At 39.7% G+C, this 22,063-nt stretch overlaps 1 long non-coding RNA gene across 1 annotated transcript; it reads left to right on the top strand.

The window, feature by feature from the left end:
* Nucleotides 1-1,479: 1,479 nt before the first annotated feature.
* Nucleotides 1,480-9,642, top strand: LOC144329628 (uncharacterized). Its single transcript, XR_013395110.1, has 2 exons — nucleotides 1,480-1,581; nucleotides 8,023-9,642. It is a non-coding gene; the product is annotated as an uncharacterized LOC144329628 (long non-coding RNA).
* The last annotated feature ends 12,421 nt before the right edge of the window (nucleotides 9,643-22,063 follow it).

The following is a 22,063-nucleotide window of genomic DNA, read 5'->3' as shown; positions in this document are numbered from 1 at the left end:
GGTTGTCTTTCACTTGGCATTTGTGACTACAAATTACACATAATGTAGTTCAATGCCCTTTTAAATAGGCTTGCAATTTGAATATTTGATTTCCTAGATGACACGCTAAGTGAATTGTTCCATCATGTTTTTATACTTACCTTATTAATATAAAAATTTTATTTTTGTAGTTTCTTTATATAAACTCAATTTATTCAATGCCTTTAAATTATTTTTTTCTATGTGAAATGTGACATCACCGACATTTTGTTGATTTCTTCCTTTTCTACATAAATATTGACGCTATTTTTTACTTTGCTTTTCATTCATTCATTAATTTAAAAATATATAGCTCTGTTAATGTCAGGGCCTATTCTAAGCTCTTCAGAAACAGCAGTAGATAAAATAGACAAAAATCCCCACCCACATGAAGTTCACATTTTTATAGCTACTTTCAGTGTCTAGACAGTTCAAAACCAGAGACTCCCATTATACAAATAACATTTTGTTATGTCTTAATTATATTACTCTTTCAACAAACACAAGCACCCAGGTTTAACTTTTCTAAAAAAAATTAATGAATTACAACAGCTAGATCTAGTCTCCAATCCAATAGTAATTTGCTTTCTGCCTTAATATTTTGGCCTTTCTCCAATAAGCTTTTGTATAAACAGCTTCAACTGGTTCCACAACTAGCTTACGTACTTGAAAACCATAATAAAGATGACTTCCTGAGCAGGTGACTTATATTTGATCTACATTTTGTAATATTACACCAGCTTTATTATATTGACACCAGTACACTTACTACATTTCATCATTATGAACTGCTTTATCTTCAATAACTGATAGTTTTCTATTTCTGTTAGTGCTAAATAATATTTTTGTAGTTCAGCAAAAAATCATATAGTAAATAGGCGTCTACATTATAACCTAAGCAAAAGCAGACTGAAACCATTTTATCAAATTTGAGATTATCCAATTTAATTATCAATGCAGTTTATCAAAGTTGATGTGTAAACTTTGTAATTCTGTAATAGTAGAAACAGCTTAATTGTAACTGTTTTAGCAGTACTTTTTTTTCAGATAAAGAAAGTTTTGGAATGCTTTCCCCTGTCCATTTCATAAAACCCAAGCCCCCTATTACTTTAGTAGTATATTCTACTTTTCCTTAATAGCTATTATGATGATGACTAAAATAAAGCAATTGTGAATATTCAGTCCAATACTGTATCTCTAATGCCTAGCACAGTGCCTAGCATATGGGAGTTGCTCAATTAAGCAGATGAATGAATAGTAGATTTAATCATTTGTCTGAATTTGAACATATGTTTTCAGATCCTGGATTTCTTTCAGATGATTTTAGTATATTGCCACTCATAAGTGAAGAACCCGGGTTAAGTGTCCCTTAATCTTTCCAAATTGACCCTCTATAGTCACCCATTGGGAACTTGCCATCCATTACTTAAGAACTCAATTGCCGGGGGGGGGGGGGGGGGGGGGGGGGGAGCGGAGCAACATGGCCGAATAGGAACAGCTCCAGTCTCCAACTCCCAGCGCGAGCGACACAGAACACCGGTGATTTCTGCATTTTCAACTGAGGTACTGGGTTCATCTCACTGGGGAGTGCCGGACGATCAGTGCTGGTCAGCTGCTGCAGCCCAACCAGCGAGAGCTGAAGCAGGGCGAGGCATTGCCTCACCTGAGAAGCGCAAGGGGGAAGGGAATCCCTTTTCCTAGCCAGGGGAACTGAGACATACAACACCTGGAAAATCAGGTAACTCCCACCCCAATACTGCGCTTTAAGCAAACAGGCACACCAGGAGATCATATCCCACACCTGGCCGGGAGGGTCCCACACCCACGGAGCCTCCCTCATTGCTAGCACAGCAGTCTGTGATCTACCGGCAAGGCAGCAGCGAGGCTGGGGGAGGGGCGCCTGCCATTGCTGAGGCTTAAGTAGGTAAACAAAGCTGCTGGGAAGCTTGAACTGGGTGGAGCTCACAGCAGCTCAAGGAAACCTGCCTGTCTCTGTAGACTCCACCTCTGGGGACAGGGCAATAACAAACACAGCCGAAACCTCTGCAGACACAAACGACTCTGTCTGACAGCTTTGAAGAGAGCAGTGGATCTCCCAACACGGAGGTTGAGATCTGAGAAGGGACAGACTCCCTGCTCAAGTGGGTCCCTGACCCCTGAGTAGCCTAACTGGGAGACATCCCCCACTAGGGGCAGTCTGACACCCCACACCTCACAGGGTGGAGTACACCCCTGAGAGGAAGCTTCCAAAGCAAGAATCAGACAGGTACACTCACTGTTCAGAAATATTCTATCTTCTGCAGCCTCTGCTGCTGATACCCAGGCAAACAAGGTCTGGAGTGGACCTCAAGCAATCTCCAACAGACCTACAGCTGAGGGTCCTGACTGTTAGAAGGAAAACTATCAAACAGGAAGGACACCTACACCAAAACCCCATCAGTACATCACCATCATCAAGACCAGACGCAGATAAAACCACAAAGATGGGGAAAAAGCGGGGCAGAAAAGCTGGACATTCAAAAAATAAGAGTGCATCTCCCCCGGCAAAGGAGCGCAGCTCATCGCCAGCAACGGATCAAAGCTGGACAGAGAATGACTTTGACGAGATGAGAGAAGAAGGCTTCAGTCCATCAAATTTCTCAGAGCTAAAGGAGGAATTATGTACCCAGCGCAAAGAAACTAAAAATCTTGAAAAAAAGTGGAAGAATTGATGGCTAGAGTAATTAATGCAGAGAAGGTCATAAACGAAATGAAAGAGATGAAAACCATGACACGAGAAATACGTGACGAATGCACAAGCTTCAGTAACTGACTCGATCAACTGGAAGAAAGAGTATTTGCGATTGAGGATCAAATGAATGAAATGAAGCGAGAAGAGAAACCAAAAGAACAAAGAAGAAAAAGAAATGAACAAAGCCTGCAAGAAGTATGGGATTATGTAAAAAGACCAAATCTGCGTCTGATTGGGGTGCCTGAAAGTGAGGGGGAAAATGGAACCAAGTTGGAAAACACTCTTCAGGATATCATCCAGGAGAACGTCCCCAACCTAGTAGGGCAGGCCAACATTCAAATCCAGGAAATACAGAGAACACCACAAAGATACTCCTCGAGAAGAGCAACTCCAAGACACATAATTGCCAGATTCACCAAAGTTGAAATGAAGGAAAAAATCTTAAGGGCAGCCAGAGAGAAAGGTCGGGTTACCCACAAAGGGAAGCCCATCAGACTAACAGCAGATCTCTCGGCAGAAAGTCTCCAAGCCAGAAGAGAGTGGGGGCCAATATTCAACATTCTTAAAGAAAAGAATTTTAAACCCAGAATTTCATATCCAGCCAAACTAAGTTGCATAAGTGAAGGAGAAATAAAATCCTTTACAGATAAGCAAATGCTTAGAGATTTTGTCACCACTAGGCCTGCCTTACAAGAGACCCTGAAGGAAGCACTAAACATGGAAAGGAACAACCGGTACCAGCCATTGCAAAAACATGCCAAAATGTAAAGACCATCGAGGCTAGGAAGAAACTGCATCAACTAACGAGCAAAATAACCAGTTAATATCATAATGGCAGGATCAAGTTCACACATAACAATCTTAACCTTAAATGTAAATGGACTAAATGCTCCAATTAAAAGACACAGACTGGCAAACTGGATAAAGAGTCAAGACCCATCAGTCTGCTGTATTCAGGAGACCCATCTCACACGCAGAGACACACATAGGCTCAAAATAAAGGGATGGAGGAAGATTTACCAAGCAAATGGAGAACAAAAAAAAGCGGGAGTTGCAATACTAGTCTCTGATAAAACAGACTTTAAACCATCAAAGATCAAAAGAGACAAAGAAGGCCATTACATAATGGTAAAGGGATCAATTCAACAGGAAGAGCTAACTATCCTAAATATATATGCACCCAATACAGGAGCACCCAGATTCATAAAGCAAGTCCTTAGAGACTTACAAAGAGACTTAGACTCCCATACAATAATAATGGGAGACTTCAACACTCCACTGTCAACATTAGACAGATCAACGAGACAGAAAGTTAACAAGGATATCCAGGAATTGAACTCATCTCTGCAGCAAGCAGACCTAATAGACATCTATAGAACTCTCCACCCCAAATCAACAGAATATACATTCTTCTCAGCACCACATCGTACTTACTCCAAAATCGACCACGTAATTGGAAGTAAAGCACTCCTCAGCAAATGTACAAGAACAGAAATTGTAACAAACTGTCTCTCAGACCACACTGCAATCAAACTAGAACTCAGGGCTAAGAAACTCAATCAAAACCGCTCAACTACATGGAAACTGAACAACCTGCTCCTGAATGACTACTGGGTACATAACGAAATGAAGGCAGAAATAAAGATGTTCTTTGAAACCAATGAGAACAAAGATACAACATACCAGAATCTCTGGGACACATTTAAAGCAGTGTGTAGAGGGAAATTTATAGCACTAAATGCCCACAAGAGAAAGCAGGAAAGATCTAAAATTGACACTCTAACATCGCAATTAAAAGAACTAGAGAAGCAAGAGCAAACACATTCGAAAGCTAGCAGAAGGCAAGAAATAACTAAGATCAGAGCAGAACTGAAGGAGATAGAGACACAAAAAACCCTCCAAAAAATCAATGAATCCAGGAGTTGGTTTTTTGAAAAGATCAACAAATTTGACAGACCACTAGCAAGACTAATAAAGAAGAAAAGAGAGAAGAATCAAATAGACGCAATAAAAAATGATAAAGGGGATATCACCACCGACCCCACAGAAATACAAACTACCATCAGAGAATACTATAAACACCTCTACGCAAATAAACTGGAAAATCTAGAAGAAATGAATAATTTCCTGGACACTTACACTCTTCCAAGACTAAACCAGGAAGAAGTTGAATCCCTGAATAGACCAATAGCAGGCTCTGAAATTGAGGCAATAATTAATAGCCTACCAACCAAAAAAAGTCCAGGACCAGATGGATTCACAGCTGAATTCTACCAGAGGTACAAGGAGGAGTTGGTACCATTCCTTCTGAAACTATTCCAATCAATAGAAAAAGAGGGAATCCTCCCTAACTCATTTTATGAGGCCAACATCATCCTGATACCAAAGCCTGGCAGAGACACAACAGAAAAAGAGAATTTTAGACCAATATCCCTGATGAATTTCGATGCAAAAATCCTCAATAAAATACTGGCAAACCAGATTCAGCAACACATCAAAAAGCTTATCCACCATGATCAAGTGGGCTTCATCCCTGGGATGCAAGGCTGGTTCAACATTCGCAAATCAATAAACATAATCCAGCATATAAACAGAACCAAAGACAAGAACCACATGATTATCTCAATAGATGCAGAAAAGGCTTTTGACAAAATTCAACAGCCCTTCATGCTAAAAACGCTCAATAAATTCGGTATTGATGGAACATACCTCAAAATAATAAGAGCTATTTATGACAAACCCACAGCCAATATCATACTGAATGGGCAAAAACTGGAAAAATTCCCTTTGAAAACTGGCACAAGACAGGGATGCCCTCTCTCACCACTCCTATTCAACATAGTGCTGGAAGTTCTGGCTAGGGCAATTAGGCAAGAGAAAGAAATCAAGGGTATTCAGTTAGGAAAAGAAGAAGTCAAACTGTCCCTGTTTGCAGATGACATGATTGTATATTTAGAAAACCCCACTGTCTCAGCCCAAAATCTCCTTAAGCTGATAAGCAACTTCAGCAAAGTCTCAGGATACAAAATTAATGTGCAAAAATCACAAGCATTCTTATACATCAGTAGCAGACAAACAGAGAGCCAAATCAGGAATGAACTTCCATTCACAATTGCTTCAAAGAGAATAAAATACCTAGGAATCCAACTTACAAGGGATGTAAAGGACCTCTTCAAAGAGAACTACAAACCACTGCTCAGTGAAATAAAAGAGGACACAAACAAATGGAAGAACATACCATGCTCATGGATAGGAAGAATCAATATCGTGAAAATGGCCATACTGCCCAAGGTAATTTATAGATTCAATGCCATCCCCATCAAGCTACCAATGAGCTTCTTCACAGAATTGGAAAAAACTGCTTTAAAGTTCATATGGAACCAAAAAAGAGCCCGCATCTCCAAGACAATCCTAAGTCAAAAGAACAAAGCTGGAGGCATCACGCTACCTGACTTCAAACTATACTACAAGGCTACAGTAACCAAAACAGCATGGTACTGGTACCAAAACAGAGATATAGACCAATGGAACAGAACAGAGTCCTCAGAAATAACACCACACATCTACAGCCATCTGATCTTTGACAAACCTGAGAGAAACAAGAAATGGGGAAAGGATTCCCTATTTAATAAATGGTGCTGGGAAAATTGGCTAGCCATAAGTAGAAAGCTGAAACTGGATCCTTTCCTTACTCCTTATACGAAAATTAATTCAAGATGGATAAGAGACTTAAATGTTAGACCTAATACCATAAAAATCCTAGAGGAAAACCTAGGTAGTACCATTCAGGACATAGGCATGGGCAAAGACTTCATGTCTAAAACACCAAAAGCAACGGCAGCAAAAGCCAAAATTGACAAATGGGATCTCATTAAACTAAAGAGCTTCTGCACAGCAAAAGAAACTACCATCAGAGTGAACAGGCAACCTACAGAATGGGAGAAAATTTTTGCAATCTACTGATCTGACAAAGGGCTAATATCCAGAACCTACAAAGAACTCAAACAAATTTACAAGAAAAAAACAAACAACCCCATCAAAAAGTGGGCAAAGGATATGAACAGACATTTCTCAAAAGAAGACATTCATACAGACAACAGACACATGAAAAAATGCTCATCATCACTGGCCATCAGAGAAATGCAAATCAAAACCACAATGAGATACCATCTCACACCAGTTAGAATGGTAATCATTAAAAAGTCAGGAAACAACAGGTGCTGGAGAGGATGTGGAGAAATAGGAACACTTTTACACTGTTGGTGGGATTGTAAACTAGTTCAACCATTATGGAAAACAGTATGGCGATTCCTCAAGGATCTAGAACTAGATGTACCATACGACCCAGCCATCCCATTACTGGGTATATACCCAAAGGATTATAAATTATGCTGCTATAAAGACACATGCACTCGTATGTTTATTGCAGCACTATTCACAATAGCAAAGACTTGGAATCAACCCAAATGTCCATCAGTGACAGATTGGATTAAGAAAATGTGGCACATATACACCATGGAATACTATGCAGCCATCAAAAAGGATGAGTTTGTGTCCTTTGTAGGGATATGGATGCAGCTGGAAACCATCATTCTTAGCAAACTATCACAAGAACAGAAAACCAAACACCGCATGTTCTCACTCATAGGTGGGAACTGAACAATGAGATCACTTGGACTCAGGAAGGGGAACATCACACACAGGGGCCTATCATGGGGAGGGGGGAGGGGGGAGGGATTGCATTGGGAGTTATACCTGATGTAAATGACGAGTTGATGGGTGCAGCACACCAACATGGCACAAGTATACATATGTAACAAACCTGCACGTTATGCACATGTACCCTACAACTTAAAGTATAATAATAATAAATAAATTAAAAAAAAAAAAAGAACTCAATTGCCAAGACTCCCATATTAACTTTTTCCACTATTTACTAATATCTTCCTTTTCTAGTACTGAAACAAGTATCTAAATTTCTAAAGTTATAATGTGTCCTTTTAAAAGTATTACAATCTTGGAATATGCATCTCAGAAGATTACTGTGGCTAGAATCCAGGTTTGTTTACATATGAAAAAGTGTACTTCATTTGTAATATTTTTAACCATTCTTTTATTATCTACTTCTGTCATATCAAACTCTTAACAATAAGCCACAATCAGTTGCATAGTATTGAACATGTACTATGAGTTCTGTTCTATTCTAAGATGCACTAGGTGTGAGGTATGATGCTAACATGTTGCAATTAATTATTATTATTATTTTTTTTTAGATGGAATCTTGCTCTGTCACCAAGCTGAAGTGCAGTGGCGTGATCTCGACTCACTGCAATCTCTGCCTCCCGGGTTCAAGCGATTCTCCTGCCTCAGCCTCCCGAGTAGCTGGGATTACAGGCATGCACCACCACAGCCAGCTGATTTTTGTATTTTTAGTAGAGACGGGGTTTCACCATGTTGGAAAGGATGTTCTCAATCTCCTGACCTCGTGATCCACCCACCTTGGCCTCCCAAAATTTTTACATAAATACAGCAAGAGTTGTATAGCAAAATTTGAGATGAACTTTCAAAGTAGTCACTCTGAGGAAGCATATATTTAATACAATGACGTGATGTTACACTTTATGAATTTATTATGCAAGAGCTCTGGAACCTGTAGTTTGATGTTTTGTATATTCTCAGGAGTGGTAAATCTTTGTCTTTTGATGATTTATTTTTAAGAATAATCTGTTTGGAAACAACTTTGATGAACTGCATGGATAACTGAATTGGATAATCCCATATTTGATCAAACAACAGACATGTAATAGTGAAAACAACAGTATTTTCTTCTGTTCATCAAACTGGATCATTCCTTAAAGGAGCATTTAAAACAATGAAAGATGACAGCCTCTTTTCAAGCATAAAATCTTGAAAAGTAACTATTTTAGGATATGTAATAATTATTTTACAATAATTTCTACAGGTGGTCATATGGTGCATGCAGTTGAGGAACATGCAGTCTTAATAGAGTAACATGAAAAGTTAAAGAACAAAATACAGTGTTAATTGGTAACTGTCCAAAGGGCACTAGCAGCAAAGGAAGATAAAGAAAAGGTTTCATACAGAAACATCAGTGTATATCATCATCATCTTTATTAAGAGCTAAAGTTTATGTGGGTTTTCTAAAGCCCTCTGTTTACATCATTGCCAGTAATTCAGCCTAAAATTCTTACAAACCGACAAGTATTCTTAGTCCGTTACCCAAAGAAGAAATCAAGGCACAAAAGGTAAAAAGGTTTGTCTTACAGCATATATTCCACGACAAATTGATCTGGAAATCCAGGCCCTCCAGCCCTGAACCCAGGCCTCTTTTCATTCATTTCTGGGTCACAGGCACCTGCATAATGATTGCTGACTCCCACATCCGTATCTCCCTTTTCTTTTCGTTTTTACTTTTAAAAACCACTGTAGCTTTCTGAGTATGAGAACATTAGTGCAACAGAGACATGGAGAAGAGTGTTAAGGACATAAAAATATATGAATAAATGTGAACTTATTGTGTTATAAATGTGAAATAAAATCAGGTCTGACCATAGAGACAGCATTTAGGACAAACTGTATTGTGTAGCTTGCCTGATGTTTTTGTATGGATGAAATCAGATCAGAATTAAGACAAACAGCAAAGTAGAAATGGGAAAGAAATAGTAAAAACATGTAACATACAGCCTAGAGGGTATGTGTTGTGAGGAATGGTAAGAGGGAAAGGCACCTATATGCAGAAGTGGAGAGAAATTTTGCCATGTTGATGGTTGGGAGAGAGCTTGTGGGCTACAGACATACTTCAGAGATATTGCAGATTCAGTTCCAGACCACTGCAATAAAGCAAGTATCACAATAAAGCAAGTTACACAAATTTTTTGGTCTCCCGGTACATATTAAAGTTATCTTTACACTATATTTATCTATTAAGTGTTCAATAGCATTATGAATAAACAAATAAGGTACTTAACTTACAAATACTTTGTTGCTAAAAAAATACCATCAGATTCTTCAGCAAGTTGTAATTGGAGCCTTCAGCAAGTTGTACTCTTTTTGCTGGTGGAGGGTTTTGCCTCCATGTTGATGTCTGCTGACTGATCATGGTAGTGGTTGCTGAAGACTGGGGTGGCTGTGGCAATTTCTTAAAATAAGATAACAGTGAACTTTGCCACATTCATTGACTCTTCCTTTCACAAAAGACTTCTCTTTAACAGATGATCCTGTTTGATAGCATTTTACCCACAGCAGGACCTTAAAAATTGGAGTCAATCCTCTCAAACCCTGCTGCTGCTTTATCAACTATGTGTATTTAATATTCTAAATCCACTGTTGTCAGTTCAGCAACATTCATAGCATCTTCACCAGGAGTAGATCTCATCTAAGACACCACTTTCTTTGCTCATCCATAAGAAGCAACTACTTATGCCTTCAACTTTTATCATGAGGTTGTGGTAATACAGTCACATCTTCAGGCTCCACTTCTAATTCTAATTTTCTTGTTATTTACACCACACCTGCAGTTACTTTCTCCATTGAAGTCTTGAACCCCTAAATTCATCCATGAGAATTATAACCAGCTTCTTCCAAACTCCCGTTAATGTTGATATTTTGACCTGCTCCTATGAATCATGAATATTCTTAATGGAATCTAGAAGGATACATTCTTTCCAGAGCTCTTCAATTTACTTTACTTAGATTCATCAGAACAATCACAATCTATGCTAGCTATAGCCTTACAAGATATTAATATGCCTGTAGACTTGAAGGCCCAAATTACTCCTTGATCATGGGCTGCAGAATGGATGTTGTGTGAGCAGGCATGAAAAAAACATTAATCCACTTGTACCTCTCCAGCAGAATTCTTGGGTGACAAGGTACCTTCTCAGTGAGCAGTAATATTTTGAAAGGAATCTTCTTTTCTGAGGAGTGGGTCTCAACAGTGGGCTTAAAATAGTCTGTAAATCATGCTACAAACTGATGTGCTGTTATCCAGGCCTTGTTGCTCCATATACAGAACACAGGCAGAGTAGATTTAGCATAACTCTTAAGGGTCCTAGGATTTTCAGATCGGTTAACCGGTATTGGCTTCAATGTAAAGTCACCACCTGCATGCACCCTTAACAAGAGAGTCATCAATCCTTTGAAGTTGTAAAGCCAGGCATTGCCTTCTTCTCTCTAGCTATAATAGCCCCGGATGACATCTTCTTCCCATAGAAGGCTGTTTTTCCACATTGAAAATCTGTTGTTTTGTGTAGCCACTTCATCAGTGATCCTAGCTAGACCTTCTGGATCACTTGCTGCTTCACCTTGCGCTTTCATGTTATGGAGACAGCTTCTTTCCTTAAACTTCATGAATCCACCTCTGCTAGCTTCAACTTTTCTTGAAGCTTCTGCAGCTTCTCCACCCCCCTCAGCCTTCATAGAATTAAAGAGAGTTACTGCCTTGCTCTGAATTAGGTTTTGGCTTAAGAGAATGTTGTGGCTGGTTTGATCTTCTATTCAGTCACTAAAACTTTCTTCATATCAGCAGTAATACTGTTTTGTTTATCATTCATGTGTTCACTGGAGTAGTACTTTTAATTTCCTTCAAGAACTTTTCCATTGCATTTACAACTTAGCTAAACATTTGGTGCAAGAAGCCTTGCTTTTGGCATACCTGGTGTTTCAACATGCCTTCCTAAGTTTAATCATTTCTAGCTTCTGATTTAAAGTGGGAGACATGTGACTCTTCCTTTCACTTGAACACTTAGAGGTCCTTGTGGGGTTATTAATTGGCCTAGTTTCAATATTGTTGTGTCTCAGGAAATAGGAGGGATTGAGGAGAGAGAAAGAGATGAGGAGATGGCCAGTAGGTAGAGCAGTCAGAACACACACATTTATAGATTAAGTTTGCTGACTTATATGGGCACAGTTTGTAGCTCCCCCAAACAATTACAATAGTAATATCAAAGATCACTGATCATAGATCACCATAGAAGACACAACTATATGAAACAAGTTTGAAATACTGTGAGAGTTACTCAAGCGTGACACAGAGACACGAAGTGAGCACATGCTGTTGGAAAAATGGTGCTGATAGACTTGCCTGGTGCAGGGTTGCCACAAACCTTCAATATGTAAAAAATGCAATATCTGTGGAGGGCAATAAAGTGAAGTGCAATAAAATGAAGTATGCCTGTAACAACCTGCCCAAAGAAGTTAAGTAGTTAGTGAAAGACAAGGTGTGTCCTAAATGCCAGCATTAGTTTCAATGACCATCTAACTCTCCCAGAAGAATAAATGTAGGTTATTTTTATTAAGCAACCACAACAGCAATAGCCATGAAGACTAGCAATCTGGAGTGAAGAGCTCCCATACTGAGCCTTGTACTAGAATCACAAAAGGAGCACTTCTGTTATTGAACACCTACCGGGTGCCCCGCAGGTCACGTTTGTCAGGTTGTTTAATCCCCACAGCAATCCTATGGGAGTTGCCTAAAGTCACACACACTTATGAAATTTGTCTGACCACCACAACCTGAGGGAATTGTCCCTGCTTTCGAGAGTCTCACAATCTAAGTAGACGAGACAGCTATCCACCACATCTTGCCACTTCACCACCAAGACCTGAACACACACACACACACACACACACACACACACACCCCACAAGTCCAAAAGCACCTATAAAGCAAAATACCTGCATAGAAATATAGTATAAAATGTACAGATTGGGGCCACAAAGGAATGACTGAGTCAGTTACACGTGTTAATTAGAAAAGACTTCCTGGAGGAGCAGAGCTTTAAGCTGCGTTTTAAAAGACAAAAAGCACAAATATAAGTAAAGTGAATCAGGCATTCTCCAAAAAGAATGTAATGGGTAAAGGCCCGGAAGCAAGAATGAGCATGCTGTGGATGGGCGATGACAAGTAGCTTTGTTTGACTGAAACAAAGTTTTCTGCAGTCCCAAAGAATCATTCATGTGAAAAAATATTTAAGGACTCAGCTATGTGTGTTCATATGTGAACGTTGTCTTTCCACAATTTTGCTACTTGCTGTAGAACCATCAGCATCTATTGAGATGGCTTTAAAATAATGCTGGGAACCGTTACTTGCTTTTTTCAATTCCTCAGTAGTTTTCTCCCTGTGGGACCATTCAATTCTCATCTTTGGGCTTCTCTGAATTCTAGCAGCACTCACTCCCTTAGGTCTATAAATACTAGTATTAAACACACACACACACACACACATACACACACACACACACACACACACACAATTTCCTTAAGAGGGGAATACAATCTTTATTTTTAGTTGAAATGTATTATTGTGCATTTTCTGAGATTCTTTCCCAACAAAAGACCACAACTATTTGTAGTGAAAGAAAAGTTCAGCATGTGGAAACTTGTTTTTGTAAGATACTTTAATGCATTGCTAAAGAAATATGTTTGCTTTGCTTTGCTGCCTGTTATTTTTATAGACCGTTTATTCGTGATACTAAGAGCTTTAAACAATAAACGAACACAATCCCAACCCCCATAATCTCCTCTGGGGAGGAAGCAGGGTCTGGATGTTAAGCCATACCAGATGATGGAACAACAGGAACTCCGGGCCTGCTTCCTGGTTTCAACGCATCTCAATTATGGTCATTCCATGTGCCTCAGTTTCTTTATTAAAATGGAGATAGCCATTCTCACCTCACAGTAAATGCTTATAAAATATGTTCAAAGGCCCAGCAAACTACAAATATAGGTTTGAAAGTACTCACTTTCTTCTATTTCTGATAAAACCACAATATCTATGTGACATAATAAGAAAAGTCACCAGAATAGCGAATTGATCATTCCTGACAGACCTCTTAGATGGTAACAAAAATGCCACTTAAAATTACATTAATTTATATGTGGCCCAATTCTGAGGGAAAGGTTCATAGTTCTGATCTTTGAATGACTTTCCTAGGCTTCTGAATATATGTCTGATGCTTTAGAACACTGCTTTTAACATTATCTGTGCTGAGGGGCCAGGTGTTTTCCTCCCAAATTTCAAACCTCTCAAATAATTATACCTTCATAAAGTACAATAAGAATGAATTCATTAAAAAACCATTTAAAAATGTAGACATACACAATAAAAGCTTAAATTTATTACTAGATTCAACAGACCTAAAATTACTCTGTCGAGTTCTATACATTTCTTTTTCTTTTTTTTCTTTTTTTTTTCCCAGCAGGTGAAAGGAAGGAAGGGAGGGAGGAGATGGGCGAGTGTGCCAGGGAGTCTCAAAATTCTATACGTTTCTAAACACTCAGTGGGTACTCAGTTCATCATTGAACAAAAATGAATAATTCTGAGTTTGGCACCAGTGTGTGGACTGACCGTACTTTGAGTAGCTCTGCTCAAATGTACTCTCCCTGAACTCTCTTTCCATCATTTCCTCCTGTACTTTACCCCAAAATGTTCTTAATACTAATCGCATAGTTCGTTGACTATGCATAGAGGAGTATGCAAGACTAGAGCATGGTTAGTGCTGGCAATTTAGAAATGTCGTCTTATCTTTGAGCATCCAGAGCATCTTCTTAGCTTTGTGTCTTCATCTCAAGTCCGAAAATGATCTGAGTAGTTCCTTAATCACTGGGAATGGGCATAGTCTTCTGGTAAAGAAAGCTAAATAGTCTAGGCTTGTCCAAACACCACAGTTGCACATCACTCCTGGGCTAAGTAGGGGAGATTCCTGAGATGTGCCATGGAATGCCAGGTCCTCCATGCCCCAGTCCCTGGTTCAGAGACAGGGGGGCCCAAGAGAGTTGGGGACTCTAGAAGTGCATTTGTCCTCCTTCCTAGCCTTTGTTTTGGTGGCCTCTGCCACCTTCACAAATGACATTGGCTGCCTCCAAAAATGCTTCTAAGCAGCCATCCTTATCCTTTGGCAACAATTTTCTCTAATGACTGCATTCCTGTGATATCAGATAAATAGAAAATAAAGAAGAATGGCCAAAGGGCATCAGTCTTTATGACTTTAAAGCTAAAAGAAAATAACCTCCTGAAACTTCAAGCCCTCCCCCGCCATGATGTAATGAGGATGCAATGAGGTCATCCACTTTGGACTTCTGCCTCTGTATAGAGCTATAATTAAATTAAGGATCACTTATCTAGAGTCTGAAAAAGAGGGAGATCTAGGCCGGGCATGGTGGCTCATGCTTGTAATCCCAAGACTTTGGGAGGCTGAGGTGGGTGGATCATCTGAGGTCAGGAGTTCAAGACCAGCCTGGCCAACATGGCGAAACCCCATCTACTAAAAATTCACAAATTAGCCGGGCGTGGTGGCCCCCTCCCCCACCCCACCTATAATCCCAGCTACTTGGGGGGCTGAGACAGGAGAATCACTTGAACCCAGAAGGTAGAGGTTTTGCAGTGAGTCAAGATAGTACCACTGCACTCCAGCCTGGGCGACAGAGCAAGACTCTGTCCCAACTCCACCCCAAAAAAAGGGAAATCTAGAGACCTCCTGAAAGATATAAGAAATCATGAGTATATGTGAAGTTTTCTGTAAAATGGGGCACAAGTTTTAGTCAGATTTTTTAAAGAGCTCTGTTTAAAAAAAAAAAAAAGTTTGAGACTTCTTATTTAAACAATCCTAAATGGGAGAGTAGCTTTCTTTCTGTGTTTTTGACTTAGATTCTCTATAGTGCCAGACTCAAGCCTTATTTAATATTTCCTCTTCATCTAGCCACTGTGTTCCTCAAATTACCTTTGTGATCTGTACCAAGAAGCACTGTAGGCATTTACAAGAGAATTAGAATAGAGTAAGATAATCCTGAGTGTCTCGTGCATAGTAAGGGTAAGTATTATTATTATTGTTATTTTTAAATGGAGTCTTCCTCTGTCACCCAGGCTGGAGTGCAGTGGTGTGATCTCGGCTCACTGCACCCCCTGCCTCCCGGGTTCCAGCAATCCTCCTGCCTCAGCCTCCTGAGTAGTTGGGATTACAGGTCCATGCCACCACGCCTGGCTGATTTTTGTATTTTTAGTAGAGACTGGGTTTTGCCATGTGGCCAGGCTGGTCTTGAACTCCTGACCTCAGGTGATCTGCCTACCTTGGCCTCCCAAAGTGCTGGTATTACAGGAGTGAGCCACCACGCCCAGCTGGTAAGTACTATCTTATGATACTTTTGTCATGTGTGTATACTGCATCTTGATGTAAAACGAATTTTTTACCTGGGTTGGGGCCAAACATGGTTGAAAGCTATTGATGTGGGGCTTTAGTTCTCAGACTTGAATGGTGTACGAGAGTCACCCGGGCAGTGAACCAACATACAGATTCCCTGGCCCTGTCTGCAGAGCCTGCTTATGAGAAATCTGCATGTTTACAAGCTTCTTGGGTGAATCTGACGCAGGTAGGCTGTGAACACACCGAGATAAACATTCGCCTGGAAGCACTGATTGAGAGCATAGGATTGGGAATTGCACAGACAATAACCAAAAGACCAATTCTGGTGGGTTAAGGATCTTGGCAAATTACTCTGTGATCCCACTTTCTTATCTGCGAAATGGCATTGTATGTCCTACGCATAGAGTAGTTTTACGTATTACAGGAAATAACCCCTGTACGGGGCCAGCTACATGTTATGGAGACCTAGTGCAAAATGAAAATGCAGGACCCCCTTTTCAAAAATTATCCAGAATTTCAAGATGTATGGCAACAGAAGAGCATTAAATTAAAGGCAGGCCTTTCTGAGGCCAGCATCTTGTGCAACTGCACAGGTGCACACTCATACCACCAGATCTGTGAGTGCAAAGCATCTAATTCAGTGCTTACTGTGTAGAAAGCACTCAAGAAAGGTGCAGCGTTATCTAGCTAGCTAGACCACATATCTGTATAAATATGAAACAATCTATGTAAAAGCGTTCCAAGCAAAAGCACACAGCTATAAATAGGCCAAGGTATTAGTAACAGGATGTAAGATAACTATGATGATGCTGATAGGAGCTGATCTAAACTTTCTTAATTAGGATCAGGGATGCTTTGTTCTACAGTTTTGTTGTTTGAAGAAAGAAGAGCCACTGTGCAAGTCCAAGTACTGAATTGTTTCTGGCAGGTCCAAAATATGCCATGTCCTCCTGTGCCCTCCAGGGGCGGTCACAGTGGTATAAGCCGCCACTCCCTTTCAGCAGCAGTACCCTGAGTGGGAGGCAGTAGCAACCTCCTTCCCCCTTCCCTCTCAGAAAGCCTCCCAGGAATTTCTCAGCAGCCTCATGAAAGCCCACTCTCTTTATCAATCAGTACAGGTTAAATAAAGCACTTTCAAGATCTGAGAATAATTCTCAGAACTTCATGTCAAGTGGAAATCAAGTATTATTAACATCAGTTCAGAGATGGAAAAACAACATGTAGGAAAACTCATTCCCTCTCTGGGCAACTTATCTACATACCTTGTTTGTTACTTCTACGCCCTCAACTCCCCAAATTACATTACCATCAAGGCCATTCATTCTTTACTTATCCTTAACAAAATTAAGCACACTTCCAGTTTAACCTCAAATGGGCTCAAAACCAAATTTGGCATCGTTGTCTCTCACATTGGCTTCTCTTCTTGACATACCATTTTGTTACAGTATCCCAGACCAAGACCTTGCAGTTTTCTGTAGTTTATCACTATATACATACACCTCCCATATCTAAGATACACTATTTCAGATCATAGTTATTTGTGTGCTCCTCGGTTGCCTCTACTGGATTCAAAAGCCCTGAGGGCAGGAACAGTGACTCAGTCTTTTATGCATGCTGTGTCAGCAACCAGACCTGTTTCATCCTCCATTTGCTTAGCGATAGAGAGTAGAGAGGGCTTGCAGCAGGCCCTTAGTATATATCAGCATCAGTTCGAATTTGCACCTCTTTTTGCTTGTTGCATGCTTGGGTTACCAACTGTAGCTCCAGTCATCTGGTGACTGCTATGTCCAATGCTTCCCAACACTTAGGGCCCATACAAATATTATAATTCACAATTATTTTGTTCCCATTAAAAAATATTTGCCTGGGATAAGGTTGAGGTGTATAGGACTACTTCTTATTCCATGAAGTAACAAGGTAACACTTAATTTGAAGGTACGTAAATTTAAGTATCTTGAATCATTTTTATATGACTTTTCTTGATATCTTAATACCTTAGATGACTCTGGAATATCAATCAATCAACAGGTTTAAGAATAGTGTGTCAATCAATCTAACATGCTAGGTCACGTTCTGATATGGTAGGCATTACAAGGCATAATTCTTGACATCAAGCATCTTAAAATTGAGTTGAAGATATTGTCTATGAAATTAGATACAAAGAGTACTCATGTACAACTGGCTAGAAATTTCAGAGATGGATATAAAATTAAAAGATTAGTGTGTGCATGAATGACTGAAAGAAGGCTTCAAGCTCCTTGACTTGAGCGATAAAGGATAAGAAGGATTTGGATGGATAGAAGGGCGACATAAAGAGATAGTTGGGGGAAAGAGCAAGTAGTAAGCCAAGTAAGCCTGACCTAAGCATAGATGGAAGAATAGGAAGGAAATCAGCTTGTCTATAGACAGGAGTTATATTTGGGAATAGCAAGTACCTGAGTTTGTATATTTAGGTAAGCCAGGAACATTAATCTTGAAGTGATAAAAGGACTTTGAGCTTAATCTGATAGGCAATAGAAAACAATTGCAAACTATTTCCAAGAAAGTGACAGAAAATATTTCGGTATATGAATCTATCATTGGTGCATAAACTTATTTGGGAGCATGAGGATTATGGGGTGGTCAGGGGGATGGAAGTTCTGCTATAATCCATATGTGAGATTATGAGAAGCCAGACAGCCATAGAAGTAGTAGAGTAGGGGAGAAAAAAGAGGAAGGAATCTAGGAATTGCTGAAAAGTCTTAATTCAGTTCACAAGCACTCACTGAGTGCTTGCTAAACGCAAGAGCTTCTGCTAAGCTTGGGGGAATCAATGGAGAACAAGATACACAAACCCCTGACGTGCCAGTATTTGCCTTCTAGTGAGGGGGTCAGACAATGAAAGAAGCAGGCAGTTATAGCACAGAGTCATAGGTAGTCTGATGGGACCAGTGGGCATAATCTCCATGGACCCATACAAAATGATTCCCAGACCTACTGGGACAAAGAGAGTGGTGGAGAGTCTGGGAAGATAGTTAAATAAAATGACATGTAATATAAGAGGATGGGGTTGAAGAAAGGAAAACATTTTGGGCATGCTATAAAATGGGGGAAAAGTGTCACATACCCAACAAAGTACGCACAGAAAACACACATACCCTAGAAATAGCCCTCAATCTTCAAATCATTTCTACTTGACAAATGGCAGAGCCTTGGATTTAAGACTTCCTTTTGTACTTGAAGATAATGGAAACTGATCAGGTTTGTATCTTGTTTGTTTCTTTTTTTTTTTTTTTTTTTCCTGGAAATACATAGTCTTAAAGCATAGGAGGAAGGTGTCAAGATCCTTGCTCTAGGCAGCTGCTGGCTGAAACAAGAGCATGATATACTTCAAAGTATGCAGAGAGACAAACAAGGCTTTGGAGAACAAGACATGCCTGTTTTTAAAAAATGCATGTGGTGATACTCTATTATCAGCTTACCTCTGGATACCAGGGTTATTTCTCTAGTTACAAACACTCACTTGGAATAGCAAAGGGCAGGATGGATGCACCATCCTGTGCACTCGTGAGCTTAGCGATGGAGGAGCAGGTAGAGTACACAAAACAAGCTTATGGACCACTAGAACTGATGATGGCTTCCTTCTTTAATGAAGGAAATACTGGAAGAGAAGCAGGTTTGGGTCAGGTTGGGGGGTGGGGGAAAATAATTGTTCACTTAACACAATGAGTCTGAGGTGCCTATGGGACATGCAGATGGAGAGATCCAATTTGCAGGTGAATCTGAGCTCAGAGGAGAGGTCAAGACACCCTGTATAATGAATAATTTCCCTTAAAAGAAGAAAAGATCTGAAGGGAATATGAGAAAATTTTAACATCTGTTAAGTCTTTTTAGTGGAGATTAGGAGGAGCTTGAATCACCTAAGAACCATCTTCTTGAGCTAATATTTTTGCATAATTATCTTTTTATTAATTGAAGTATTTCAACAGAAAGAAATGTTTGGGGAATCACTTAACAAACACAATTATCAATCAACAGCAGCCCTAAGAATGTAAATCAATTTACCCAGAAACCACAAAGGCCAGCAGACAAAAAATTCCACTCATCCACTTCTCTCCCACCTTGTGTCCCATCCTCTGTTCCTCAGCCCCTTTCTCCTTCCCCTTCCCTTTTTGTCATGCCCTTCCCTCTATTTTACTTTCACTTTTTTCTCGACCATTCTTCATCATCTCTGGCTGACATAGACCTTACAAGATATGACCTTGCCCTTCCACATGATTAAGTTCATTATATCTTCAGACTGTGTAGCACTCCAGCTTTCCATAGCCCATGATGGAGCCTGGGAAAGGATGGTGACTGCTCTCCGCAGGATTCATATACCCAGGTGCTTCCTCCTTTTCACCCTAAAGAATATCTGGCCTCCAAAAACAATTTATAGATACCAACAGTACTCCCAACAGAAAGCACTGCACTCCTAACCAAGTATCATTCTGCAGCTCTCTTGCATAGCTCTCCACACTCAGCTTGCTCTTAAAATTTTACTCATCTCCTGTTTTCCTTCTTACTTTCAAACCTGAGTTGAAGTCATTCACAGTGGTCATAAGAGAACAAACATTTTTGTCGATATCAAATCCCACAACATAGAAAAATCTGGGATAAATATTTCAATCCCCCATGGCCAAGAACAGTATGACCTAGCAATTGAATATTCAATTTAGAAGTCTACATTTTAATCCCTGTTCAACTTTAAAATAATCTCAACTTTCCATCCTAACCAACCTTAAATATCCAACTCCTTCCTGAAATCTTCTCTGACTATTCTAGTTCACTTTATTATTTCCCTTTTGCCAATGACCACAGTACAGTCATCTCTCAATATACTGGGGGGATTGATTCTAGGACCCCCAAGAATATAAAAATCTGCAGATGCTCAAGTCTTTTGTATAAAATGGCATAGTATTTGCATATAACCTATACACATATTCCTGCGTACTTTAAATCATCTCTAAATTACTTATAATACCTAATACTATGTAAATGCTACAAAAATTGTCACTATACTATATTGTTTTTATTTGTATTCTTTTTATTGTTATATAGTTACTTTTAAATTTTTTCCAGATATTTTTGATCTGCAGTTGTCTGAATCTGCAGATGTGGAAACTGCAGATATGGAGGGTCAACTGTATTCACATCAAACGAACACAATAGAAATTAATCTAATCACATACTTGCATACGTCACAATTAAGCTATTTCACCAAGACTTCTGCATCCCTTCCAGGTACTAGCATAATGTGAATCAAATCATAGTTTGGTTGGAGTAAAGATTAATCCATGCTCATACACATTTTGGGAGTAGAAAGAAGAAAAGTCGGGTCTGATAAAGGCCCCTAGAAAGCCAGCATTTTTTTTTTTTTTTTTTTTGAGATGGAGTTTTGCTTTTGTTGCTCAGGCTGGAGTGCAACGGGATGATCTCAGCTCACTGCAACCTCCATTTCCAAGCTTCAAGTGATTTTCCTGCCTCAGCCTCCCAAGTAGCTGAGATTACAGGTGTGCACCACCACGCACGGCTAATTTTGTATTTTTAGTAGAGACGGGGTTTCAGGAGTTTGAGACCAGCCTGGCCAGCGTGCTTTTATGTGGGATCTAGGGAGTGACTAGACAGCTGCTGTGTCCCCACCAACCTGCCCATGCACCTCACTGCCACAATATAGCTTGGAGTGTCACTATATTATGTATGTATCCTGGGTCATCTGTTCCTCAGGAAAAAGCACAGACAGGAACACGAAAAGAGAAGGGTGGCACTCTACGTACATTCACTGACAAGTTTCCTCAAAGATGTAACATTTTACAAAATATCTCCAAAGGGTTCTCTTTTTTCACAGCATAAACTGTCATAAAACATGCAAGTAGCCATATCTGTTTCCTAATGAAATTTATTTTTAATCCCTTCCCTGAGGCCTCGTGATAACTTTAGTAAGAGGAAATGTGAATTCAAGTGGAAGCAGGGGAACTGCAGCTGGTCCATCTGCCTGTTAGGATGGGGTGAGGAGTGGGATTTATATAAGTAGGATGGATAGTAGATAGATAGATAGATAGATAGATAGATAGATAGATAGATGGACAGACAGATAATTTATTGAGCATGTACTCTATACCAGGTACTGTGTTA

The sequence above is a fragment of the Macaca mulatta genome, chromosome 1 (genome assembly GCF_049350105.2).
Source record: "Macaca mulatta isolate MMU2019108-1 chromosome 1, T2T-MMU8v2.0, whole genome shotgun sequence".
NCBI classification, from domain to species: Eukaryota; Metazoa; Chordata; class Mammalia; order Primates; family Cercopithecidae; genus Macaca; species Macaca mulatta.
The sequence above is the reverse complement of the archived record's forward strand: the minus strand, read 5'-3'. Positions and strand labels throughout refer to the sequence as shown.